Here is a 12,699-nt window from a genome sequence, read left to right as displayed (position 1 = left end):
CAGTCACAAGGAAACAACTCAGCTTTCCAATTCATTACTAAACCAAAATAAAATTCTGAATGTTAAAAAAATTAATGGTAAGAATGTAGACTAGAGGATACTCAGAATTTCACACACGCACAAAACCCTGATCTTTTGCGTTAACCACAGATTCAGTGTGTCAGTATTGTGAAATAGCTGCTAGAATTTAGTGCAAGTTACACAACACTGATAGAAGAAGAATGTTTCTCTTCCTCTAGCCTGTACAGAGAAACGGGGATAATGATAATAATAATAATAGATTATTATACCAGCAAGGTTTTAGTGTAAAATTCACTTTTGCATACATTATCCCATTTTAGCATAGATGCTAACAGAATTTTGTATATCTAGATGGGTGTCATAAAATAAGTGATGTGGAAACCAAAAAAAAAAAAAAAAAAAAACCAAAGAAAGAAAAACCCCAAACACAAAACACTCTAGGCAGTTGTCTCAAGGCAGCAGTGTAGGTTTTAAAGTATGGTCCTTGGACTTGTTAAAGTTTCTAAGTTTCATTCAGGTTATTGAAAAGTAAAATGAATTTTCATAATAATACTAAGAAATTATTTGCATTTTTCAATGTATTGACATTTGAACTGATGATGCAAAAGCAGCAGTGGGTAAAATTTCTGATATTTTGCCTGAATCAAAGCAGTGGTACAAAACTATGCTATTAGCCATTTTATTCTTCTCTGTCAGGTACTCACAGGAAAAAAAAAAAGCCAGGTTAACTTAAGAATTTTTGTCTTTGAATTATTTGTATTAAATATCAATCCTTGAGTACGTCTCCTTATATTCTGGGCAATGAAATAAGTACACATAAAGCATTTCTGCTACCTACCAAAGTGAACCAATATTTTCCAAATGAACAATGCATGATGTTTCAAAAGCTTCAAATTATGCATGGGTAAAAGATCCATTCAAAGTAAAAGTTAGACCAATAGACCTTAATGGAACAGAATTTAAAAGTTCATTAGTACACTTTTGGATTCCATCTTACAACCTTTAAGGAATTATTTGTCAAGTTTGGATGTAGTATCAAAGATCAAGAGTCACAATTGCTTGAAGAGGAAAATGCCCTTCCTTTTTTCAACTATATATCTCTGTGAGGCTGGATTTTCATTAAAACAACACAGATTGGAGGCAAAGAAGATGTGAGAATCCAGCCATCTGGAGACATTAAACAAATCTGAGACGTATAAAAACAATGCCATTTTTCTCAGGAATTTAATTTTTTTGAATATATAGTTATTTCTCCTAAAAAGCACACTAGTTGTATTAATAGGTAATAGGTTTATTATTTTTGTTTTATAGGAATTAATAATTAACAGTGCTTAAGTTTTCTGTTTTAATTTTTAATATGGTAAATATCAGTACATATAACTCACATACAGGAAAATTATTGGAGGTTCTCAACAGTTTTCGGAGTTTAAAGGAGTCCTGAGACTACGACGTTTGAGAAGTGCTTGCTTAAGTAAACCTAACAGAAGAATAACGAGACAACATTGTAGCTGTCATTAAGCGTTTGAGAAGCTACCTTGGACATCTTTTGTTTTTACCTGCACAGCATCCAATTCCTGTTTTTCTGAGAAAAGCACACCTGTTTTCCTCTGAGGAGTCATATCGCTTCTCTATTTTAATTGGGGTCTACCTTAACCCCTAGCTGCAGGGGTAGATATTCTACCTCAGTATAGCCAATTAGTACATTTTTCGTAAACCCCATCTCCTCTCACAGCTAGAGTGATTAATCAAAAATGGGTATAAGTCAATGAAGCTCAAGTCTCAGACTTTTGCAGGAAGCTTTGGAGAAGAGATGGGGTTACTAACCCACGGGGCTATTTGGCTAGAACTGTTGTTTGGCATCATGGTCATCATCTGGGCACACCTTTCTCAAAGCAAAAGGATTGCAGAAGAAGATAGAGAGATGGAGAGAGACATAACTCTAATCTTAGCATTTGAGAATCTGGCTCCAACCATGGTAGCTTTATGAGGCTGTAAATTCCCTATTTGATAAAAATCAGTTTGACTTGGATTTCTCTCACTTATGTCTGAAAAGATCCTACTGAGTATTGTTCCAGAAGCAATATGAATCATGACTGACCAGCTTTATTCTTAATATAAGGAAGAAAATTCTGACAATCAGTGCTGTTTCAGTCATTGCAAAAATTGCGCCAAAGGATGATCTAATTTTGAGTTGGAAGAACACTTAGGGATGAAAGGAATAAACACCTTTATTTTAGGAGTAAAGAAATTTACTCCTAAAGATTTTTTGTTATTTGCAATACCTAAGATTCAGATTTTTTGTTATTTCCAATACCTAATTAGTGGTAGACTAAGAAATAAGCTCCGTATCACTTAAGTATTTATAAATATCCAATGACCATTTTTCAGTGATAGAACAGATATAAAGGATTCCAAAAACACTGGTGAGGACCTATATAATTTCAAGATTATAGAAGTCATATCAAATGAGATGAAATAAAGTGGGGAGTTTAAGGAAGTATCCAGAAAATCTAAAAGAATAATACCTGCTATGAACAAGAAGAGTGGTTGCCACAAGGTCTATTATTGTTGTTTACTATGATTGAGAATTAAAATACAATAACTGTTCAGCAGTCGAGTTTTTTGCTTAGGTCTACACAAAATTAGTCTTATGTAATTTCTCCTAGTCATTGAAAAGTCAGTTTTCAAGATTATTCTTAAGAAAATTTGCTGATTTTACACACAAACACACACACACACCCTGATTAATACAATATATATGATGATGCACATTTAGCGAGTTTAGTAATTTTTCTGAGTTTTCCCTCTATATTGAATCAGTTTTTCCAATATATAAGCTTTTCATTTATTGTAATTCAGGTAGAAGTTTAGGAAATATTTGTTATTTCAATCTCCTAGGGTGATATGTACTGCATTAAATCAACACCAGTTTAACTTGAACTGTGCCGTGCACGTACACATGAGTACTGGACTAAAATGTGGGGTAGTTTGAAGATTTTGCCCTTTTGTACACTAGGGCATGGTGTTCCAGAACACATTATTTTATTACTATTCTATTGCTCTGTACTTTTCTTTTTATGCTGTTCTGACTTGAATGTAGTTTTCTTTAAAATATGAAACAAACAGGTTCATGTTTTGACAACTGTAGTCTTTTCTTTCCAGATATTGATCATTCAGATATCCCAACTAAACTCTCACTAAATTATTTTCATTCTCTTGCAAGGAAGGGCCTTAAATTATTAAAAACTCGGTGTAGACAATTTTTCCAGGCACTAATATTTGATATCCTGTAAGTTCAAGAATACTAATCTACAAAAACAAAAAAAAAAAAAAAAAAAAAAACCCAAACAAATGAATTTCTTATTTGGAAACATAAGAAACATAATAAATTCAGTAAAAAAAGAAAAATAATACTGAATACCTTAGGGCACAAATTTAATTTATTTCAGGTTTACCCAGCAGTGCTGTGATTCTGTTGATGAAAGGTGAAGCTCAACTTTGAAGATACAGGTATAGCAAATCAAGTTGAGATGAGAAAAAAAGCCAAATAAGGAAAGAGGGTAAAAAATGTCAGTAATTCTATGTCATCATCCATTTCTTCATTTATAGCAATTGTTCAAAAACTTCAGAGCTACTTGAAGACCTTGTTAAATATTTAGACATGGGTTGTAAATATTTTGATTCTGTGAATTTTAGTCATAGCCTAAGAATTCTTTTTAGTCAGAGCCTAAGAATCTGCATTTTTACTAATATCCCAGGGAATTTTGATAGAGATAATTCAAATGTTACATCAGGCAGAACAAACCTATATAGTCCATATATGAACCCCAGTTAAATTGTGTAAATTACGTATACTAGTTCTTTAGCTTACAAAAGAGAAAGTAAAGGGTATTCAGGAAATAACCCTTCAATCGAATGTCCATTCTGTGTGTTTAATTTGCCAAAACTCTCTCAATGGAAATACAAGAAAAAAATCAAACAGATGAGAGAGAGAGACAGAAATAGACAGAGAGAGATTTGCTTGAAAAACAGAGTGAAATGCCTTTTTCTCATCTTAGTGACTGTCTAGGGCTAAATCCCTTATAAATTGCAGTTGTACTATAATTGATTTCATTCTTAACAAAACATCAAATCCTCTTGGGAAAAAACAAAGGAAAGTGAGATTAGCTAAGGAAACAGAAAAAAAATTTCTATTTCAATGATTAAAATTTATGCCTCAGGAATTAAGCAGGCTTGATGCTTTCCTGGATTTACAGCATTTCATTTGTTACTGTCATTAGCTTTAACTGCTTTGGGAAAATTTAACAACAGAGCTATAGCATGGCTTACAACCATCATGAGCTACAAAGATAGATTCAAGAGCATGCGAAACGTTTCCTTGCAAGCGCTGCTTTAATAGGATTACATGGATAACGCCTTTGAATATTTATTCCCTCTACAAATCAGGTAGGATGCATTTTAATGACATATCTAAAATGTTGTCGTCTTACGGCTGAAGACGACACCTAGAAACGTGTACATTTTCGAAAAGCAATGAATCACAAGCCTCAAAAACTTTCTTGAAAATAGGAAGCTAATTTCAGGATGCATGGTGTCATCTTCATTGAACATATTGAAAAGTAGAATTTATGAAATAATAGCATTGCATATCAGTTCAGCAGTGAATTGGAAAAATGAGATTAAACACAATCATAGGAACATAAAGCTAAAATGGGGCCCTTAATCTTTTGCAATATTTGCTATGAAACATTTTTTGCTTCTGAAAGGACAATTATGATACACAGTTGGATTGGTATCTCTCTCTCAGTTCTCATGCATAAAAAATAAACTGCTAATACATAATTAATGCAAATAATGAAACTGGAAACAAAATCTGATGCCTTGTTCAGATTAATGCCAATTGCTTGACTTGCACGCGTCCCTGTCACTTATATTGAAATTTTACTAGATTTCCTTAATATCTTCCTATTTAAACATTTTTAATCCAAAAATTATGATGCTATGAATTTAGGCATTCTGTGTTTATGCATATGATTTTAATGTCAGAAAACTTGCTTGAAGCTTGTACAATCAGGCTGGCGGTGACTTGAATAAAGTTGTTAACTAATGAACAAAGTCGTTGTTTATATTAATCTGCATATGCTCATCACTCTCCTGAAGGACATTTATTCAACTTTGAGTTGCAAAGCTAATTGAAAGTCATGGTAGGTTGATAAATATTGGAAGTAAGGCTCATATTGTCATAGCACTTATTCCTATTTCATGAATTTTGTAATGAAGAAATATCTGAATGCTTTCTCTCTGTAAATAGTACATTTCTTATATGACTGAACCATAATATTTATGGAAAATTGGCCACTATTTAAATAGCATCCCTATTTCTTTATAATTAAAATCCTGCTTACAATTAGAACTCAAGAACCATTCTTCAGGAGTTATAATGAAAAGAAAGAATTATTAGGACTACATAGAATAAATAAAATATTTTAAAAACAAAACAGTAGTTAATAATGTGTGTTTATGTTTTTCTTTTTCCTATTACTAAATTACACTTTTAAAAGAGGTATCTGTTCGTTTATTTAACCATTGTTTAAATTCCCACTTGTATTAGTCGGCTTTGCTGCTAAACAGTCAACCCACACAGTGTTTTACAAGAACAGACATTGATGTAGTCCTTGCCTCCGTAGGTATTGGTGACTGCAGGTTATCGGTGGCTGTTATGACTGCTTCATTCAGCATGACTCTGCTCAAAAAATCTCCCATTTTAAGACAAAGACTGAAAGAGAGAACACTATTTAGGGCATGCCCATTCTTCTGGCAGTGGGAATTAGCAAGAGACTAGACAAACCTTATGATCACATCTAAAGCTTCTCCTTAGTTGTAGTGTATTTCAAATCCACTTACATTCCATTAATCAAAACATGTCACTAATTAAGCCCACTATTAATGCGATAGAAAGTGGACTCCAGGGCTTCCCTGGTGGTGCAGTGGTTGAGAATCTGCCTGCCAATGCAGGGGACACGGGTTCGAGCCCTGGTCTGGGAAGATCCCACATGCCGCGGAGCAACTAGGCCCGTGAGCCACAACTGCTGAGCCTGCGCATCTGGAGCCTGTGCTCCGCAACGAGAGGCCGCGATAGTGAGAGGCCCGTGCACCGCGATGAAGAGTGGCCCCCGCTTGCCGCAACTAGAGAAAGCCCTCGCACAGAAACGAAGACCCAACACAGCCATAAATAAATAAATAAATAAATAAAAGCTTTATTTAAAAAAAAAAGAAAGTGGACTCCAAGGGTGAAGTGGACAAGGAAGTGTGAATGAATATCTACAAACATTAATAAACCTACCACACCACTGTAGGCTCTTCCACATGGCCATTGCCCTCAAGAAAGTTTCGATATAGAATAGGTTGTTTGCAAATAAAGCAGATTTGCATTATTTAAGAAGGCCTTTCTTTAGGTTCATCCTATCATACCATTTGAATTCTGGACATGTTTATTTAAGAAAAAAAAATCTTATTTCTGTCTGGGATTTCATTTAAGCTATGTGTTCTATCAAATTCCTCATTGCAAACACTTTCTGTTACTGATTCAGATTGCATTTTCATAAATTATTTTAATTCTATACATGGGAGACAGCCCAAATCTAGAATCTCTACCAGAGAAAAATCAAAGTTGATTTATAAGAGTGAAGACTCATGTGTTGTCACAATATGAGGGGAAGGCTGAGAGACATTCGATCACTTTTAATCCTAAGTGAGTCTCTTTCTTGCTGCTCCAGGATGAGATATCTTACTGCTTCCAGGCTAGGTGCACCTTTCTGCCTCATACAGATCATCAAGTATCAATGACCAATGACCAATGATCAGTACCTTTCACCTTCCCAGGTTTCTTCCTGGGAATAGTAGTGGCTAAATTAATTAATTGGTATGTGTGTTGGCATCCAGATGAAACTATAAATAATAACACTTCGTCTAGGGCTTTTTTGTAAGGTGAACTGATGGGTGTGCAATGCAATAACCCATTCCTTATTCCTTAGAGGTTACTATTGCTATTTTTCACATGGAAATGAGAAAGCAAGAATTCACAAGAGCTTCCATCTCCGATATGGGTCCAAATCTAATGGTATCCAGCTCCATCGTCTATGCTCTGCTTTGGTCTTCTTTGATGAGTGAATGCTTCTGCTTATTTTACTTATTCTAGTCAAATTATCAAGATCACACCTGTGTTTCTTGCTTTGTTTATTTCAATTAAATTAACAAAATTGTAGGTGTAATAATTGTGAGAAATATCATCTATAAAATTTGATGAACATCGATTGAATAAAAGGAATACTTCAACCACCTTCTCTGGCTCACAAACCTCAACCAATAATAACTATCCTCTATTTTGCCTATGTAAAGACTTTGACAGTGGTGACTCACTCATTGATGTAAGGGATTCTCCCTCTACTTTTATAGAGTTGGCAGGACTGGCTCTCACATACCAGGAGAGAGGGAAGGGACAGGGTTGTGTACTGAGTTTTACATGCATAAGCTCTAATGCTGCCAAGTTTTGCTTACCCAAAACGTGAGAGCTATCAAATTATGTTAGCTATCAATTGGCCATCCCTTCAAATTCATTTAATTATTTTTTTTAAATTATGCCTCTTTCTGCCTTATAGATAATAGACAAAAATAACTTGGCATATTTTTTCTCTCTCTCTCTCCATACACTATAAATATATTCACACACTTGTACATATTTCTTTTTTCACAGCATAGAATTGGCCAACAGAGTTTATGGATACAATTTTATCTCAAGATACTGATTTTTTTAATTGAGTAAGAATAAATGGTTATGTTCAGGAAAATATTGCCAAATATTTCATTTTGTTTTCATTTTGTTTAATGATGTCTTCATAAAGAGTTAAAATGATTTTATGAAATTGTTTAATACTTGGGCAATCTTAAAAATAAAAGGCAAACATAAATGCTTCACTAGATTTCTTAGAGGAATTAACTAAGGAATTTCTTAAATGCATTTCTTCTGTCAAATTATCAAAGAAGAGCCTATTCAAACAATAAAATGACTAATTTTGCCTACGTAAGGATAAAGTACATAGTACTCAGTGCTAGTGATGATACTATAAAATGTGCATTACTGGCGTGTTGTATAATCTTAATACCATCTTTCCTAAAAGCAATTTGGCCACACATATTCAAAGTTTGAAAATGTTTCTACATTTTGTCCAAGTAAATCTACTTTGATATTCCAAAGGAAGGACAGTATTTATATACATCAACTTAACTGTAGAGGGAATTTTAGGTTAACAAAGCAAGATACAAAATTATGGATTTATAAGGAGATGTAAGTCACTCCGTAAAACTAGAGATCACATCATTATTTGTGTATTTAAAATGAAACCCATCCAACTGACTAGAAGAAAAGCCTGAGATCAGAATTTTTACCTTGAGTCTCCTCTGTAATTCCCTAATTTTATAAATTGAGATCATTCAGCATTTCTTTATTGTAAATCTCCCCCTCTGTCACAGGCAAATGAAACATACAGTTTAGGACTTTAGCTCACTGGTCCAGCATCGGTTCAGTTTCATTGTTGCTTCCTTCTGGATTATTTATTATCTGACTTCTTAGGCAAAACTCATATTTCAATTAACAGGTTGAGGTCATGTGCTGTAAGGTTGAGCCCTTATGTGGGTACCAGGATTGGTATCTCGCCCTGGAAAGCCAGCACCTATTATTGTGTTTTCTTCTTCGGAAACTCCTAAATGTTGTGCTCTGGATGCTTTCTGTAAATTCTACTGAATATTTATTGCTGAAGCTTTCTGTGTATATCGCCCATCTAACTACACCTTCCATATTATTCATCTTTTACTATCTCTTATCCTGCCTCTGCAGATTTACCTGGCCTTCACGTGTCACTTCTCTTGGTCGGGCATAATATAGCCTCAACCAAGCATGGAGTATATCATGAATTAGCAGCATGTCACAATTTTCTCTATTCATCCCCTGCCCCCTCCCCAAGTTCTACAAACAAATTTTGGATCCAGGATAGTGATAGTGGTTGAGGCATGTTCACATTTGCTCTTCACGGCAAATTAAAATAAGTAGATTTACTAGAGAATATTCTGACCAAGCTCCTTTTAATAGAGACACAGGTTTCAGAGGGAAAAGTTGGCATAAGGGTTTGAAACAATCTCAGGATGACAGGTGAAAGATGAGGATCCTATGGCATAAAAAAACATTATACTAAAATATCCTCCTTGAATTCCAACAATATAATCCCATAGTTCTAACACTGAGCAAAATCCTGAAGTTGGCAGAGTTGTAGTTGGCTCGTTCCTACTGATCTTTCCCAAGTCCTCAGACCTCAAAATACCTGCTGCTCATGAAACACCTACTCTATGTCTCATTCCTTTACGATAAGACTCTTAAATGCAGGAAATATGAATATCAGGTGAATAGCGTTCTACCATGGAGTCATGAGGGTCACCAGAATGAAGTGTGGAGAAATATTCAAGCCTAAGGGACTGTCTGGCATCCTATACTACCCCTATCATTCACTCTACCTGTTCTATTGGTTGCACCCCTGATTAATGGTCTGTGACAGTAGGTTCTGTGTCTATCTTGCTCACTACTTTATCACCCGTTCCTTGCATGCCATATGACCTACAGTCTGATGTATAAAGAAACGCCAAGTCCGACAAGTCCTTTAGCCCTAGTCTAAGAAATGCTGATAATTCTTTATGCCATTGTAATGAAAATAAAAGTGATTCCCATAAAGGTAGAGCTTGAAACTTGGGGGAGAAGAAAAAATTTTTATTAAAAAAGTCAGCAGCAGTTAGATGTGAGTGGATACATAAAATATGTTATTTGATAAAATGAGTCTTAGCTTCTTCGTCAGATAAAATGTTTTATTTCAGAGTCACGAACATAAAGAGAGTCTAGAAAAATTATTATGTAGTTAGAAAACAGCTAGAGAATTGGAACATTACTGAACTCTGCAGGATAACAAATGATAACCCTGAGGATATAACTAAATGGGAGTAAACAGTACCTCAGACAGCCTTTACAGTGGCACACCAGAAAAAAGGAAGCTGTATATTTAATGTATTTTTATGGAACAAATGCATAAGAATGTGTGATATGGGTAATTAAAACCAATGAATGTTTATATACCACTGTTCAGCAAATCCAAAATTGATAGAATAAATGTAGTGGGCAACTAAGGTAGGGTCTTGTGTGACAACAGAAAAAAAAAGAAATTAGAATGAGATTATGCTTTGAAAACATAAAGTTTTTTTATTGAGGCCCACTATAAAGTTTATAGGTAGAGATAATATCATCAGATGGGTTTTAAACTGTTTGACTCAAGACACAAATAAAGACCTTAAATTGTTTGTTGTGCTTGGTACTGCCTATGGCTTTGGAAAAGAGAGATCAATAAAAGAAGCAAATAACCAGGGAAAGAATCAGTGCGGTTTTAAGGAATCTAAGTAGAAAGTTAGTGATAGATAAAGTTAATAATGCTGTGTAAAAGTGAAGAAAAAATTTCCCCTTCCACATTTACTAAATTCACGAGTGTGTAGGTCTTGCAAACAATGGGGCATATTTTGCATGCAGTAACCCAATACCTTTTCAAAAGAAAATTGAATATAAATTGTATAGTAGTAAAAATGTCTTAGCTATGATGACTAGAAATCTTGGAAGAAAGAATATGATGCTCGTTCACTAGCATCAACATCCTTGAAAGAATAGTAAGCTCAAGATCTCTACTCCAACTGGCCTCAGCTCTACCACTGAAACATTGTTCCTGTTACAGCTGGCGGCTGATTCCAGATGGTGATTGCTGAAGTTTCCCACAAGGAAAAGGGTGCGCCATGCCCTGGTAGATTCCCAGGAACCGTGAATGCCAAGAACATTTTGATCCTATGGAGGGAAGGGAATGGAAATGGATTGCAAAATATTCTACTTATGGTGAACAAAGCCGAATGACTCACAAAATACTCCCATAAACTGTTGATCCAAACCACCCAGTGAGCCAGGGACCAAGTAGAGATATGACCATTCTCAGAAGCACGATCAAGAAATATTAAGAAGTAAACTTCCTATTTAGATTCAAGGGAATTTAAACTATCCTTTCTTTGATTGAAACTAAAAATTGTTTCGCTTTCTGGTGTCTATACTCACCATTTCCATTCATATTCATTTTACTCTTAATGTTCCAAAAAACAGTTCTTACCTAGGTTTTCTCCATGTTACTCCAGAAACAATTTCAAGTCCTTAACTTTTTTTTTCTTTTTTTTTTTGGCATAATGGCAACATTTGACACAATCGATCACTCATTTCTTAGTTAAACACCTTGAGCACAGCCTCGGGACTGAACGCCACACTTTTTTGGTCATCTTCCCGAGCCAGTCATCCTCAAACTCCTTTACTGGCTTCTCCTCAACTCCCTGACTTCAAATGTTGGAGGGCTCCAGGGCTTAGTCTTTGAAAACATCCCGTCTACACACAGGCCTGAGATTATTCCATCCAGTAGCATGGCTTTAAAAGCCATTTATTTTCTGATGATTCACAAAATGTTATCTCTAGACCTCTTCCCTGAACTCCAGGTTTGTATACCCAATTGCTTAATCCACACTATGTCTCAAATTTGATACATCTAAATCTGAATCTGAATCCTAATTGCCATAGACTGAAGGTTTGTGTCCCCTCAAAATTCATATGCTGAAACCAAATCCTTAGTATGACGGTATTTGGAGATGGGGCTTTTGGGAGGTGATTAGCTCATGAATGGGATTGGTGCCCTTATAACAGAGGCTCCAGAGAACTCCTTCACCCCTTCTGCTGTGTGAGAACACAACAAAAATACAGCCATTTATGAACCAGGAAGCAGGCTCTCACCAGACACTCAATCTGCTGGCGCCTTGGTCTTAGACTTCCAGTCTCCAAAACTGTAAGAAATAAATTTCCGTTGTTTATAAGCCACCCAGTTTATATCAGCCAAAAAGATTGAGACATTGTTCTACAGTGTACAGTCTTCCCTATCAGTACATAGCCCCACCTTATTGCTCAGGTTATGAACTTTCATGCCATCCTTGACTCCTCTTTATCTCTCACAACTCACATCCAATCCATCAGGAAAAGCTTCAAAACGTGCCCAGGATCTGACAACGCCTCACCACATCCTCTGTGATACACTGGTCCATGTCCCAATTTTCTCTGCCTGGGTTACTACAGGGGTCTTTTAGCAGGTCTTCTCCCTAACTCTGCCCTCATCTCCCCATGGTTGATTCTCAACACAGCTGCCAGAATGCCTTTACTTTTAAATGCTCCATTATAGTATTCCTTTGATCAAACCTTCAGAGTCTTCCTACCTAATTCAGACTACAATCTAAGGTCCTTATAATAGAGTTTGGCCTCATATTTTATAGCTCTATCCTTTGACCTCTTGGCTCTTGAGTCACATAGGACACATTATTCCCTAAATACTCTCAAGTCAGGATAAGCACACCAGCTTTTCCATCTGCCTAAAATAATTTTCCCGAGATCTCCCTATGATTTGGATTCCCTTGTTCCTCAGGCCTTAGTTCATTGAGGTCTTCCCTGATGTTCATATTTAAAGTGCCACTTCCACTATACTTATGAATATCTGAGAGACTACGGAGCTACATATTTAT

This window comes from Eubalaena glacialis, chromosome 12 (assembly GCF_028564815.1).
Source record: "Eubalaena glacialis isolate mEubGla1 chromosome 12, mEubGla1.1.hap2.+ XY, whole genome shotgun sequence".
NCBI classification, from domain to species: Eukaryota; Metazoa; Chordata; class Mammalia; order Artiodactyla; family Balaenidae; genus Eubalaena; species Eubalaena glacialis.
Note: the sequence above shows the minus strand (reverse complement) of the source record.